The sequence below is a fragment of the Panulirus ornatus genome, chromosome 55, assembly GCF_036320965.1.
Source record: "Panulirus ornatus isolate Po-2019 chromosome 55, ASM3632096v1, whole genome shotgun sequence".
NCBI classification, from domain to species: Eukaryota; Metazoa; Arthropoda; class Malacostraca; order Decapoda; family Palinuridae; genus Panulirus; species Panulirus ornatus.
This window is the reverse complement of record NC_092278.1, coordinates 38974639-38990867: the sequence shown is the minus strand read 5'-3', so window position 1 is coordinate 38990867 and position 16229 is coordinate 38974639. Positions and strand designations below refer to the sequence as shown.

The 16229-nt window shown below is 49.8% G+C and overlaps 1 protein-coding gene across 2 annotated transcripts in view; it reads right to left on the bottom strand.

The window, feature by feature from the left end:
* The window catches only part of pot (zona pellucida domain protein papillote), a 166377-nt gene extending 154167 nt beyond the window's left edge, over nt 1–12210 (bottom strand). Inside the window, exons 1-2 of one of the 2 annotated variants that reach the window (XM_071693520.1) lie at nt 12089–12146; nt 668–750 (exon numbers count right to left, since the gene is read on the bottom strand). The gene's annotated coding sequence lies outside the window, so the exon portion shown is untranslated. Of the gene's footprint in view, nt 1–667; nt 751–12088 lie in introns of both variants that reach the window. The other variant, XM_071693521.1, reaches the window with a different exon arrangement.
* Nucleotides 12211–16229: the final 4019 nt, after the last annotated feature.

The window sequence follows — 16229 nt, the reverse complement described above, 5'->3', positions numbered from 1 at the left end:
AGGCCCAGCGAATACCAAACTGCTTCCTCATACAGTACAAATAATTAATAACAAATATGTCTGTACACAGCCACACACAACAGGTAAGGCACCATGAGTGTAGGAATCCCATCCCTTACTGTACGTATGAGTACATACACAGCACTCATGACTGGCTGGCCAGGGGTCAGGACCATCATGACTGGCTGGCCAGGGGTCAGGACCATCATGACTGGCTGGCCAGGGGTCAGGACCATCATGACTGGTTGGCCAGGGGTCAGGACCATCATGACTGGCTGGCCAGGGGTCAGGACCATCATGACTGGTTGGCCAGGGGTCAGGACCATCATGACTGGCTGGCCAGGGGTCAGGACCATCATGACTGGCTGGCCAGGGGTCAGGACCATCATGACTGGCTGGCCAGGGGTCAGGACCATCATGACTGGCTGGCCAGGGGTCAGGACCATCATGACTGGCTGGCCAGGGGTCAGGACCATCATGACTGGCTGGCCAGGGGTCAGGACCATCATGACTGGCTGGCCAGGGGTCAGGACCATCATGACTGGCTGGCCAGGGGTCAGGACCACACTTGGTTAGCTTGGTCTGCTGTGTCATGAGATATAATGTAACGGTTCATGATGAAGTAACATTAAGGAAGGACGTCAGACACAGATCAGGAGGGATTTACCTGTTGGTTGCGCTCCGCCTCCCACTGTCAACACCTGAGTCGTCCACTGCCACACTCCTGTGTGGGAAGGTTGAGCTCCTTACCTGTGGATAAAACAGAGAAACATATGTATACATCGATCATTGTAAGTATGAGCTTAATGTTTAATACTACAAATCATCACAAACCACATCACTTTCTATCTTCTCTTTTATTTGATCATATTTTCACCTGCGTCACATGAGCCAGCAGGTCGTGGCGGGGCCAGCAGCGGCTCCTGGTGCTGATGCTGGTGTGGCCCAGCACCAGGCAACATGACGGACGAGCGAGTGGCAAGGTTACCACACTGAGCTACACCAGGCCGGGGCAGAGTGAGGGAGGAAGGGATGATGGAGGGGCAGAGTGAGGGAGGAAGGGATCATGGAGGGGCAGAGTGAGGGAGGGAGGGATGATGGAGGGGCAGAGTGAGGGAGGAAGGGATCATGGAGGGGCAGAGTGAGGGAGGGAGGGATCATGGAGGGGCAGAGTGAGGGAGGGAGGGAGCTGTAGAGACTAGTAATATAGGCTGGGGACAGGCGTCCACAAGGTCTGCTGTGGATTTCTCGCGTGTGGGACGGAAACATGATCGCAAACAGATTTTTTCCATAGGTTTTTGCCTCTTTCAAATGTGTTCTCAACATTTCATTCATAATAACCGCAGGATCTCTGTCTGAAAGGGTTCAGGTGTTGCAAGCCGGGATCGTTATTTTCATTCACGCAGCCTCAGTGGTGCGCTACACGCAGTAGTGAGGACAAGATGGACTCCGGTGAAGCGAGAGGTCTTGCACAACACTGGACTCTGTGTCGTCAGCTGATGATGATGATGCAACCTCGCCGTACAACCTCGAGCAGGCGGAGTACGGTAGCACCTCTACAGAGGAGAAGATACAGTGCGGGTTGCGTCCACAACACGTGGCCAACACGCGTGTGGCCCGGGGCCACTCGGGCCACACGAGGCCGCAGTGTTTGGTGCCCAAGTTGGTCACACGTCTGGCGCAAGACGTTACTGGCGACCCCAGCAGCTGACTCGCCCTGAGTGAAGGATTGTCTGAGCTGGAGGTGAGAGAGAGAGAGAGAGAGAGAGAGAGAGAGAGAGAGAGAGAGAGAGAGAGAGAGAGAGAGAGAGAGAGAGAGAGAGAGGACAGTCTCCCGGCGTTACCTGGCTGTGGGGTGAGTCGTGGGCGTGGACCAGGATGGCGTTTGTGGTGGGGTCGTAAGTGGGCTGGACCGTGAATAGGCCACGTGTGTGCCAGGTGTTTGTGAGACACTTGTGGAGGATATGGTATTCTGTGTCCGTCTCACATGTGTGTGTGTTGTGTCATGTGTATCACGTGTGTCATGTGTCATGTGTATATGTGTCACTTGTCCTCGAGCACGGTAAGACAAAGCCTGCAGCTGTCACCCTTCTCCCTTGGTATAATTTCGCTCCCAGTAATATGTACCTGACCCTTGCATGCTACAGAATCCACTGTATTGAAGGTACAGTGTTGAGCTACAGTGACCTCTCGCCTGGACGTCTGCAGTGTTGTTGGCTGGTAATGTGGCTCGCTAGTGGGTGTAGCAGCCAAGATATGTTCGCTATTTTGTCTATAATAATCTCTCATGTTTGTCCGACCATGAAAGTGAGGCATTAGATGTGGGATTTCTTATTTGTTAGTCTTGTTAGTTGCTAGACCTGGGAAGTGCTGCATATGTGTCGCTGTTTGGTACCGCCGACCTTGGCTCTTGTCCATCCTAAGTCACACTGTGGGCCAGGCTGGGTCTGGCAGGACGTGTGTGGATGTGTGTGTAGCTTTCTGCATGTGTGTGTGTGTGTGTGTGTGCATGTACGTGTTTGTGTCTCGTTCTTGATGTATGTGCGTATGTGCCTGTGCTGGAGCAAAAGAACTAAATATGTTATTAAGATATATGTATCAGTTTATATTTAACTCTTTCATAACATTGATTTTCCGTGTGATGGTATGGCACCCACACTTGTAAGGCCACAATTATGTTTATCAAATTACAGCAAAAGTTTATGACCAAACAGATAATGTTTATGGCCGTATTGTGATAAACAAGTAATGTTTATGGACGTAATACAATGTGTCCTTCGTTTTATAAGTACAGCCTCGATCGTACGTCTGGAGGCGCTGGTCGACACCCTCCCAACCGTCTGGAGGCGCTGGTCGACACCCTCCCAACCGTCTGAAGGCGCTGGTCGACACCCTCCCAACCGTCTGGAGGCGCTGGTCGACACCCTCCCAACCGTCTGGAGGCGCTGGTCGACACCCTCCCAACCGTCTGAAGGCGCTGGTCGACACCCTCCCAACCGTCTGGAGGCGCTGGTCGACACCCTACCAACCGTCTGGAGGCGCTGGTCGACACCCTCCCAACCGTCTGAAGGCGCTGGTCGACACCCTCCCAACCGTCTGAAGGCGCTGGTCGACACCCTCCCAACCGTCTGAGGCGCTGGTCGACACCCTCCCAACCGTCTGAAGGCGCTGGTCGACACCCTACCAACCGTCTGGAGGCGCTGGTCGACACCCTCCCAACCGTCTGGAGGCGCTGGTCGACACCCTACCAACCGTCTGGAGGCGCTGGTCGACACCCTACCAACCGTCTGGAGGCGCCGGTCGACACCCTCCGAACCGTCTGAAGGCGCTGGTCGACACCCTACCAACCGTCTGGACCGTACCAGCCGCCCAGGTCTGGGATATATTGTGTCCCGATTTGGTTGCAGACCCGAAGGAGGACAGTCTAGGTCCACCGAGGGGCCGTCCCGTCCAGGTCCGCGTTAGGACCGTCCTGGAATCACTTGGTCATCTTGCAGACATTTCCAGGCGTCGGCTGTCATTTCCTGCCAAGTTGTGCTGTTCCCAGAAGTGGCAGAGAGCAGCGTGGTGGGGCGACGCTGCTTCTCAACCTGGGGTGAAACTGATCTGGAAAGCGGCTTCGTCCTCCTTCATTCCAGGATGCTCTCGCCCTGAAGGAAAGGATCTGCTGGAGTGGCAGGAGAGCAGTTGCTGCAGCAGAGCAGAAAAGCAGAGCAGCAGAGCCGCAGCAGCAGCAGCAGAGCAGGTTGACCCTGAGTGACCCCATATATGGCCCGGGCCGCCGCTCCTTGGGTGGGTGTGACTCACTCTCTCTCCTCCTCACTCACCGGACTCTTAACTCAGGTGGACTCAACCCCACTGTGTGATCACCTGAACCAGCTGTTGTTCTCACTTCTCACTAACGAGGGATTCGCCTCCTGATGAGTCGACCTCTGGTCTGGCCCATTCATCTCTCTCTCTCGCCGAATCAAACTTCCATGTGGGATAATTCACACTGATTCAGCCGGTGATTCACACTGATTCAGCTGGCAACTCACATTGATTCAGCTGGCAACTCACATTGATTCAGCTGGCAACTCACATTGATTCAGCTGGCAACTCACATTGCTTCACAGACCATTCATGATAATTTTCCCGTAGACTCTTGTAGTGTTTGACCTTACCATCTGGACAGCTGACTGTAACTGTAGAATATGTGAAGACTACAACTGACTGTAATCAAATTGAATATGTTACCATGATAACAGAAGTTAAGATTGTGTACTGCCAAAAAGCAAATATTCTTCTGTTTATATATATATATATATATATATATATATATATATATATATATATATATATATATATATATATATATACATATATATATATCTTTTTCTTTTCATACTATTTGCCATTTCCCGCATTAGCGAGGTAGCATTAAGAACAGAGGACTGTGCCTTTGAGGGAATATCCTCTCCTGGCCCCTTCTCTGTTCCTTCTTTTGGAAAATTAAAAAAAAAAAAAAAACGAGAGGGGAGGATTTCCAGCCCCCCGCTCCCTTCCCTTTTAGTCGCCTTCTACGACACGCAGGGAATACGTGGGAAGTATTCTTTCTCCCTATCCCCAGGGATAATATATATATATATATATATATATATATATATATATATATATATATATATATATATATATATATATATATATATAAAGAGAAGAATATGACCGTGTGAACGAATGCTGCCTTTCTTATCTTTTCCTAGCGCTACCTCGCGCACATGCGGGGGGAGGGGGTTATTATTTCATGTGTGGCGGGGTGGCGATGGGAATGAATAAAGGCAGCCAGTATAAATTATGTACATGTGTATATATGTATATGTCTGTGTGTGTGTATATATGTATACGTTGAGATGTATAGATATGTATATGTGCGTGTGTGGACGTGTATGTATATACATGTGTATGTGGGTGGGTTGGGCTTCTTTAGTCTGTTTCCTTGCGCTACCTCGCTAACGCGGGAGACAGCGACAAAGCAAAATATATAAATGATATATATATATATATATATATATATATATATATATATATATATATATATATATATATATGTTGTTAGCCACAAGGAAAACGAGACACAATCATGCCAGCGCTCTCGTTATGTCAATATTTTCCTGAGTTTCCGCCAGTTTTCCTGGCCATCTTCAGATAACAAAACATGACAACATTACCAACAACTAGTAAGACTAATTCCTAAGTTGTGATTGTAAGTCAATATTTACGAACGGTCCTGTTATACAAGATGTGCTCTGTTTCCTAGGAGATATACCACGCACACACACACACACACACACACACACACACACACACACACACACATGACTTACACGTCAGTTATATATTCTTATAAAATTTCGTAAGTCAGGTGTGATGGATAATGTATCTCGAGATGATGTCATGTTTACAAGCAGGCATGGCGATGGGTCTCCAGCTGTTGTTGTCTCCTGTTTACAGTGTTGATATGAGTTGATGGATTATGTTGATGATAGACTCTCTCTCTCTCTCTCTCTCTGATCACAAGATATTCAACCATTTCAATTTATATAAAAACCTGTATGGTTTGATGACAGATATGATATTCAAAACTGAAAAAGAAGCTGGTGGCTTCTTCCCTTTTTGTACGTCCTAATCATCAAATTACCATTACTATCTATAGATAAGCAGTTTATGTTTATAATATACATCACTTGATCAATCATCACCACTCTCTAATAATGTCAGTATTTATAAACATGTTATTTCAGATTCCACGGGATCTATAACCCCAAACTTCTCGAGCAGTAAGTCAGGATACATAAGGCACGTGGGAAAAGAAAAAGTTATTTGCGTGTCAACACAGTGTTGGAGGAAAGCGATGTTGCCATAGTAAAGAAGAGGTAGCACAGCAGACAGGTGTGATGACCTTTGTAACGCTGCCATTCCTGCTAGACCTTCTGGTCATAGTAGATATTTGAAGACTTCTAAACCTTCTTATTTTGCTGCAGGTAACAACCATTAGAAGTGATCGTACTCAAAACAATCATCACTTAGGTAATGTTGCAGGTGTATACAAAGTTCCATGTAAATGTTGTCAAACGATTATCATAGACAGCGACATCTCTGGTGATCAAGTGATAACAGTATGTTGATCTCCACGACAACCAGTCTCGCTCAGGAATGTGTCGACCTCTACTGGAATGTGTCGACCTCTGCTGGAATGTGTTGACCTCTGCTAGAATGTGTCGACCTCTGCTGGAATGTGTTGACCTCTGCTGGAATGTGTTGACCTCTGCTGGAATGTGTCGACCTCTGCTGGAATGTGTTGACCTCTGCTAGAATGTGTCGACCTCTGCTGGAATGTGTTGACCTCTGCTGGAATGTGTTGACCTCTACTGGAATGTGTTGACCTCTGCTGGAATGTGTTGACCTCTGCTAGAATGTGTCGACCTCTGCTGGAATGTGTTGACCTCTGCTGGAATGTGTTGACCTCTGCTGGAATGTGTCGACCTCTGCTGGAATGTGTTGACCTCTGCTAGAATGTGTCGACCTCTGCTGGAATGTGTTGACCTCTGCTGGAATGTGTTGACCTCTGCTAGAATGTGTCGACCTCTGCTGGAATGTGTTGACCTCTGCTGGAATGTGTCGACCTCTGCTGGAATGTGTTGACCTCTGCTGGAATGTGTTGACCTCTACTGGAATGTGTCGACCTCTGCTGGAATGTGTTGACCTCTGCTAGAATGTGTCGACCTCTGCTGGAATGTGTTGACCTCTGCTGGAATGTGTCGACCTCTGCTGGAATGTGTTGACCTCTGCTGGAATGTGTCGACCTCTGCTGGAATGTGTTGACCTCTGCTGGAATGTGTCGACCTCTGCTGGAATGTGTCGACCTCTGCTGGAATGTGTTGACCTCTGCTGGAATGTGTCGACCTCTGCTGGAATGTGTCGACCTCTACTGGAATGTGTCGACCTCTGCTGGAATGTGTTGACCTCTGCTGGAATGTGTCGACCTCTGCTGGAATGTGTTGACCTCTGCTGGAATGTGTTGACCTCTGCTGGAATGTGTCGACCTCTGCTGGAATGTGTCGACCTCTGCTGGAATGTGTTGACCTCTGCTGGAATGTGTCGACCTCTGCTGGAATGTGTTGACCTCTGCTGGAATGTGTCGACCTCTGCTAGAATGTGTTGACCTCTGCTGGAATGTGTTGACCTCTGCTGGAATGTGTCGACCTCTGCTGGAATGTGTTGACCTCTGCTGGAATGTGTCGACCTCTGCTGGAATGTGTTGACCTCTGCTGGAATGTGTTGACCTCTGCTGGAATGTGTCGACCTCTGCTGGAATGTGTCGACCTCTGCTGGAATGTGTCGACCTCTGCTGGAATGTGTTGACCTCTGCTGGAATGTGTCGACCTCTGCTGGAATGTGTTGACCTCTGCTGGAATGTGTCGACCTCTGCTAGAATGTGTTGACCTCTGCTGGAATGTGTTGACCTCTGCTGGAATGTGTTGACCTCTGCTGGAATGTGTTGACCTCTGCTGGAATGTGTCGACCTCTGCTGGAATGTGTCGACCTCTGCTGGAATGTGTCGACCTCTGCTGGAATGTGTTGACCTCTGCTGGAATGTGTCGACCTCTGCTGGAATGTGTTGACCTCTGCTGGAATGTGTTGACCTCTGCTGGAATGTGTCGACCTCTGCTGGAATGTGTCGACCTCTGCTGGAATGTGTCGACCTCTGCTGGAATGTGTTGACCTCTGCTGGAATGTGTCGACCTCTGCTGGAATGTGTTGACCTCTGCTGGAATGTGTCGACCTCTGCTAGAATGTGTTGACCTCTGCTGGAATGTGTTGACCTCTGCTGGAATGTGTTGACCTCTGCTGGAATGTGTTGACCTCTGCTGGAATGTGTCGACCTCTGCTGGAATGTGTCGACCTCTGCTGGAATGTGTCGACCTCTGCTGGAATGTGTCGACCTCTGCTGGAATGTGTTGACCTCTGCTGGAATGTGTCGACCTCTGCTGGAATGTGTCGACCTCTGCTGGAATGTGTTGACCTCTGCTGGAATGTGTTGACCTCTGCTGGAATGTGTCGACCTCTGCTGGAATGTGTCGACCTCTGCTGGAATGTGTCGACCTCTGCTGGAATGTGTCGACCTCTGCTGGAATGTGTCGACCTCTGCTGGAATGTGTCGACCTCTGCTGGAATGTGTTGACCTCTGCTGGAATGTGTTGACCTCTGCTGGAATGTATTGTCCTTTTCTAGGATGTGCCGACCTCTTTAATGATGTGCTGACATCTAATTGTTCCAGAGAATATTAATGTGTGTGTGTGTGTGCGTGTGTGTGTGTGTGTGTGTGTGTGTGTGGTGTGTGTGTATGTGTGTGTGTGTGTGTGTGTGTGTGTGTGTGTGTGTGTGTGTGTGTGTGTGTGTGTGTGTGTGTGGATCACTATCTACTGGCCATTGAAGTCTCTATATGTCCCTGAAATAGTGTCAGAGGTAAACATTACCACATGAAACTATGTAATGTGTGGAAAGAAGCATATACCACATATCAACTGTGTAACAGCCTATGTAACATCAACCCACTGGTGTAACGTCGTATGTAACATCAACCCACTGGTGTAACGTCGTATGTAACATCAACCCACTGGTGTAACATCCTATGTAACACCAACCCACTGGTGTAACGTCCACTGGGGTCTGACTATGACCCTTTGTGACCCCTGTAATCATTTTGCGCTACCGCCCACAGGATGAGCATGGGTGCACCATAAACTTGGCGTGGGTTACCTGCACACAGCAATAACATAAGAATGAGGGCCCCCCTCCCCCTCCCTCCCTCCCCCTGTACCTTGTACCCTCACGCCCCCTGTACCTTGTACCTTGTACCCCGCACCTCCAGTAACTGTAGCCTCGTGTGCTAAGGAGACGGCAGTTCGATTAAAAGTTACAGGAAACTACTTTACCGAGACTTGTGTGAGTCTTACCGCCACTGGAGAATGTAGTCTTGGGCAAAACCGTCAAGGACTACATTCTCCAGTGGCGGTAAGACTCGCGCCAGTCTCGGAAAAGTAGTTTCCTGTAACTTTTATCCGAATTACCATCGCTTGAAATTAAGATGATAATATTTTCAAATGTGTTTAATGCCTACATGATCATTCAAGATGTAAAATATGTCATTGTTAGCAATTATTTCCCGTCGTACCGTCCCATCACATGGAGGACCGTGCCCTTGCCTGAACCGCCTTTGCAACGTTGCAGTAAATTCATCACATAGTCACACCAGCCAGCCAATCAGCGTCGACCTCCGTCGCATTACCGCGTTCGTGAACACGACGATGCGAAGCTTCGTCGTCTTCGTCAAGTTAATCGTCCGTCGTAATGTTCTTGAATACGGGCAACCATGCCACGCACGTCTCCCGTGTGAGCATCACTTCCATATACATACACACCTTCCAGTCATGACACACGCCAACACTGTGCCTTAATCTCCCCGTGTGTCATTCTTCACTCAGTCTCCTCCAGCATCGCCTCACACAGAAGCCTCTTCCCCAAGACCTTCTACGACCTCTCGTCCTCAGCTCCTCCAGGTCACGGTCAAACGTTCCCTCAGCTGTCCTTCTCAGCATATGTACACCCAGGAGTCCCTGCCTAGCGCGCCTAGCACCTGGGACGTAATGTCCCCCCACTATTGACCCCACACACCACACGTGTGTTTATGTATGTCCACTTTTCTGAAAGAAGATTGCCCCAATCACCAATCTCTTTTCAGCACACAACTCCACCATCTGCACTCCATTTTCACTCATCTTGGATACCCTTCCGCCCCAAGATATACACTCAACTGCCACATCAGTCACTCTTACGTTCGGTTCGCTTGTCTGTCATGTTCGATCCCTCGCATCAAAATTGCTGGCACACTCACTCATTTTATCCCAAAACACTCGCCTCTCTTCCTCACTCCTCTCTCTACCAGGTGCCTAAATTTCTCTCTCTCTCTCTCTCTCTCTCTCTCTCTCTCTCTCTCTCTCTCTCTCTCTCTCTCTCTCTCTCTCTCTCTCTCTCTCTCTCTCTCTCTCTCTCTTCTGCTTTTGTCATAGGACCCACACAGCCACGGCGGGTGCTTGGATATGGCAACACGTCCTGGCGGTCGCGTAATGCAACACTTGGCAACTCAACGCCCCCCCCCCCCACACACACCAAGGTGTGACAGCCGTGATCATCTGGATGATACATCTTACACACACACACACACACACACACACACACACACACACACACACACACACACACAACACTCAGTCACCCACACACACTCATGAAACACTCCCCACAACCCTCAATCGCCCACATACAACACTCAGTCACCCACACACAACACTCAGTCACCCACACACACTCCTGAAACACTCCCCACAGCACTCAGTCACCCACACATACAACACTCAGTCACCCACATACAACACTCAGTCACCCACACATACAACACTCAGTCACCCACACATACAACACTCAGTCACCCACATACAACACTCAGTCACCCACACACACTCCTGAAACACTCCCCACAACACTCAGTCACCCACACACACTCCTGAAACACTCCCCACAGCACTCAGTCACCCACACACACTCCTGAAACACTTCCTACAGCACTCAGTCACCCACACATACAACACTCATTCGCCCACATACAACACTCAGTCACCCACACATACAACACTCATTCGCCCACATACGACACTCAGTCACCCACATACAACACTCAGTCACCCACACATACAACACTTAGTCACCCACACATACAACACTCAGTCACCCACACATACAACACTCAGTCACCCACATACAACACTCAGTCACCCACACATACAACACTCAGTCACCCACATACAACACTCAGTCACCCACACACACTCCTGACACACTCCCCACAACACTCAGTCACCCACACATACAACACTCAGTCACCCACATACAACACTCAGTCACCCACACATACAACACTCAGTCACCCACATACAACACTCAGTCACCCACACATACAACACTCAGTCACCCACACATACAACACTCAGTCACCCACACATACAACACTCAGTCACCCACATACAACACTCAGTCACCCACACATACAACACTCAGTCACCCACACATACAACACTCAGTCACCCACACATACAACACTCAGTCACCCACATACAACACTCAGTCACCCACACATACAACACTCAGTCACCCACACATACAACACTCAGTCACCCACATACAACACTCAGTCACCCACACATACAACACTCAGTCACCCACACATACAACACTCAGTCACCCACACATACAACACTCAGTCACCCACATATACAACACTCAGTCACCCACATACAACACTCAGTCCCCCACACATACAACACTCAGTCACCCACATACAACACTCAGTCCCCCACAAGTCGGCCCTAATACTGTGCCGGGTATCAGTGTACCGTTGTCTGGGTGCTGGGTATCAGTGTACCGTTGTCTGGGTGCTGGGTGTCAGTGTACCGTTGTTCGGATGGTCTTCAGCTCGACAGTACCCGGCCGGGAGACGAGCATGTTATCCGGCTGGGAGACGAGGATGTTATCCGGCCAGTAAACGGACGTGCGTCCTGTCAACATTTATTCACTCGCGGGTCAATCATGATTTGTGGCCGTTGTGGACGTCAAATGTAATCGTGAAGTAACAACGGAAGCAACTGAAGGAACAGAAACTGTTCCTTTTGTTTGTTCTTTTCCCGTTCTCGTGTTCAGGTCGCAAACAGTGACGTCCAAGTAGCATTTGATCCTCAAGCCATGCCTGGCCTCACAGGCGACACCGACATTCCAGATGAAGTCTTCAAGAACACAAGGAACAATTTCACTTTCCACTTGTTGCATGTGGCCGTATTTGCGACACACACGCACGTTGCAAACTCTTATTTTTTCTTTCTGTTCGACACAAGAGACTTAAATCGCTAGTCAGCGTGATCAGCAGCCGTGAGGTCGGGGCAACAGAAGAACACAATGTGAGACACCACAACAGTGATCACATGAACACACTACTAACCAACAGTGAAGAGCGAGGAAGGCGCTAGTCTCCGCTCGGCTCACGTCCCAACACCGCCACAACACACACTGAGGCGCCCTCGCCCTCCTGACACCTGCACCAGCCAGCCCACACACTAGCCAGCCCACACTTCGGCCAGCCCACACACCGACGACTTCCCAAACCCGTCAGCCCACATACCACTCGCCCGGTACCCACACCGCCTAGTACAGATGCCATCCAGTCACTCCTCACCCTACACAGCTCACACACACTAGCGGCTCGCGTATCAATCACCCCACATACTAACAAGTCACATACCAGTCATGTTTGCAAGCCAGACTACATGCCAGTCAACCCAGGCTGGTATAAGGGTGAGAATCCTTCACTAGGGTTGAAGATGATCGAAGTAGAAGCCTGTAATAACGTGGAAGATGTTTTCTTTACGTGGGTTAAGTTTACTAGTGGCGTACCGCAGGGTTAGACCTTAGGACAGTTACTGTCGTTTATCTTATGTAAATGAGTTACCAGAGGAGCAGTCATGTACCACCTGATTAGGTTTGCGGATGATGACAAGGTCATGAGAGAAGTGAGGCTTAGCGAGGACTGCATCACATCACAAAGGGACATAATCCAGTTCCAGGGTTGGTCAGACATTATGAAGTTCAACCTAAGGTCGGTCATGTAGTGGAGTATGAAGACGAAACACTGAAAGGTTTGCCCACACACAGCAGGACGCTGGGTGTGAGGAGGTGTTACAGGTGGCCCTTGTACCCACCCGTAGCTACAGCACGACAATATTGTCCATTATGGAAAAGAGAAGAGTTAGGGGAGACTTGGTCACAATGTTGAGGTTTCTAACCCATATATGTAAATGATGAACTCGGGTGCTGCCGGAGCTGTAGCTAGATCAGGTGAATAACGAAACTGTGAATGAATGAAACATGAATAAGTTGAATAACTTGTGAGACAGTCGAGATGGGATCCCACGGGTGTAGAACTCCCTCCACCTACACTACATACCAGCCACTCCCTCCCCAGGTCATGCAGGATGTGTGTCCACCCCTCCCCAGGTCATGCAGGATACCTGTGTCCACTCCTCCCCAGGTCATGCAGGATGTGTGTCCACCCCTCCCCAGGTCATGCAGGATGTGTGTCCACTCCTCCCCAGGTCACGCAGGATCTGTGTCCACTCCTCCCCAGGTCATGCAGGATGTGTGTCCACTCCTCCCCAGGTCATGCAGGATGTGTGTCCACTCCTCCCCAGGTCACGCAGGATCTGTGTCCACTCCTCCCCAGGTCATGCAGGATGTGTGTCCACCCCTCCCCAGGTCATGCAGGATGTGTGTCCACTCCTCCCCAGGTCACGCAGGATCTGTGTCCACTCCTCCCCAGGTCATGCAGGATGTGTCCACCCCTCCCCAGGTCATGCAGGATACCTGTGTCCACTCCTCCCCAGGTCATGCAGGATATGTGTCCACTCCTCCCCAGGTCATGCAGGATACCTGTGTCCACTCGTCTGTGCCACTAAGAGAGAAACACCACTGTGTCACATGCCACACAGGAGTCACCACTGTGCCACGCATGGACTGGAACCCCGAGTGGTCTGCCACACCGTGCATGGCGGAGACGCTCTCAGGTCAGGCAGTAAGTGGGCAGAGAAACACACTACCCCGGTAGCCCAGTGGTGGGAGGGAATGGGCGTCCTTCAACCTGGGATGTTTTAGTGGGCGAGTTCTGACACTGATGTAGCACGCGCGACCGACCCTCACACAAACACTCAGCTATGGCTGGGGCACACACATCCCCACCACAGACACTCAGCTGTGGCTGGGGCACACACATCCTCACCACAGACACTCAGATGTGGCTGGGGCACACACATCCCCACCACAGACTCAGCTGTGGCTGGGGTACACACATCCCCACCACAGACACTCAGCTGTGGCTGGGGCACACACATCCCCACCACAGACACTCAGCTGTGGTGGGTAAGTGGAGACAGTTGTGGTCTGGCTAGGATGAAGATATGGGGTAGAGGTGGAGTGAAAAATGGATCGTAGACGAGGGAAGAATGAAGGAAGAATTTGCAGTTGAAGAAGACAAGATGGAGGGAGGGTGGAGAGGAAGAAGGGGAGGTGAGGAGGTGGGCTCAAGTTGGAGAGAGGGAGAAAAAACGTCAACAAGGTAGAGCAGAAGACGAGCGAGAGTGTGGAGATAGCTAGAGAGAGAGAGAGAGAGAGAGAGAGAGAGAGAGAGAGAGAGAGAGAGAGAGAGAGAGAGAGAGAGAGAGGACATGATGATTGTGGGAAACAAACAAAAGTAGATACGCCTCGTGTGTCTCTTGATACTTTCAAGTCCCGGAGCAGTTGTGTGGGTGTGACATTGTGAGTCGTCGCTATTGTAGACGCCAGAACCCAAGAAGAATGGCTGACAGGCAGGAGAGAGAGAGAGAGAGAGAGAGAGAGAGAGAGAGAGAGAGAGAGAGAGAGAGAGAGAGAGAGAGAGAGAGAGTTGATGAGGGTCTGGGATGTGCCAGTGGTGGCTGGAGAAGACATAAGGCAGGAAGCTGTGTGATGGGAAGTTATTACAATTGGAATGAGAAACATTAGTCTAAGATATCAAACGCTCGACCCAAGTCCCCACGACCTGGATTTTTCATTTCTTCTGTGTCTCAGTTTCTTATCTTCTCTTTTCATTGTCTCACTCGTTGTTCTGTTTTTCTGCGATTACTAAGAGACATTAAATGAACGTCTGGATAATAGATTGGATGAGGAATATGTATTGTAGCGAGGAACATGTGGGTGGAGAAATCAAGGACATGACCACGGGCGAGGAGGGAGATGCAAGTGGACCAGATTGATGGCTGGGTGGAATGAGCAGGTGCAGGATGCAGGACATGGAGGCAGACGGAAGGATGCCACACACAGGTGCAGGAGACAGGCAGACGGAAGGATGCCACACACAAAGGTACAGGTGACAGGCAGACGGAAGGATGCCACACACAGGTACAGGTGACAGGCAGACGGAAGGATGCCACACACAGGTACAGGTGACAGGCAGACGGAAGGATGCCACACAAAGGTACAGGTGACAGGAAATACATGATGAGGAAATGGATAGAAAGCAGTTAGCAAGGTGTGGTGTTACCCTCATGCAGAGGAGATCATGAAGAAAGATGTGGGAGGAGGTGTCTGGGTGTTATGTGAGGGACATGTTGAGGTAACAGAAGAACATTGTGTGTGTGTGTGTGTGTGTGTGTGTGTTTGTGTGTGTGTGTTTGTGTGTGTGTGGTGTGTGTGTGTGTGTGTGTGTGTGTGTGTGTGTGAGTGTGTCATTACTATTTGTGTGTTGGGGGAGAGAGTTTTACTTTGGTGTTGCCTCGTCTCTTAACCTTGTATATATATGTACCATGTCTTTACTCATGTACACACACACACACACACACACACACACACACACACACACACACACACACACACACACACACGCACACACACACACTACCCTGTCAGGTACCCATTGTATGGACTAGCCCCTCAGGGAGGATGTGTAGGTGGGTGGGACAGTTCGGTAATATAGAGTAACGTATTCTGTTTAATATCTAAGCTATAAGAGGGAGAGCGTCAGCCTGAAGCGGATCGGATCTAATATCAAAGACTTGTGTCTGAAACCACGAGTCTGATGCTCCTGTCTGGCTGATATTATCTCAGTGGCGATGAACAGATGCAAGATGCGAGTCTCGTGGCGTCAGGCACACATGCAATATTCATACCCTCTTGTGGAGCTTAGGACTGGTAGAGTCCGTCTGTACGTCACCCCTGCCTGTCTGAAGGGTCGTAGGACTGGTAGAGTCCGTCTGTGCGTCACCCCTGCCTGTCTGAAGGGCGTAGGACTGGTAGGGTCCGTCTGTGCTTCACCCCTGCGTGTCTGAGGGGTGTAGGAGTGTCCTTGTGTCCACTCCCGTGTAGCAGGTCAGACAGAACATGAGAGATCAGACCCCGGCAGTGTTCAAGCTACACTACCAGTACAGGGACAGAGGAAGACCAAACCATTGTGGATAATCCGAGCACACATTACTGACTGCTTCACCTGTAGGAGGGAGTGAGGACCGACCATTACTGCTGGATGTACAGTTCTTGAAGTCACATCTGGAATGTTA